The sequence below is a fragment of the Trypanosoma theileri genome (assembly GCF_002087225.1).
Source record: "Trypanosoma theileri isolate Edinburgh chromosome Unknown TM35_Tth_3_V1, whole genome shotgun sequence".
In the NCBI taxonomy this organism is placed as follows: domain Eukaryota; phylum Euglenozoa; class Kinetoplastea; order Trypanosomatida; family Trypanosomatidae; genus Trypanosoma; species Trypanosoma theileri.
The window spans coordinates 434,373-434,612 of NW_021639845.1; positions in this window are offsets into that span (position 1 = coordinate 434,373).

Genomic DNA, 240 nt, shown 5'->3' on the forward strand with positions numbered 1-240 from the left:
AATAATAATAATAATAATAATAATAATAATAAAAGAAGGAACGATAGCAGAGTAAGAAAGAAAAAGAATATGCTTCTACGTGTGCGTCTGCTAACAATGTGTAAAAATAGAATAAAAATCCGGGTGTGTATTTGATAGAGAAGCTTTAAACAAAACAAAAGAAAAAAAAAAACTGTAATAATGACGAAAATAAATTTAAAAAGTACAACACAAAAGTAAAAAAAAAAAAAAAAAAAAAAA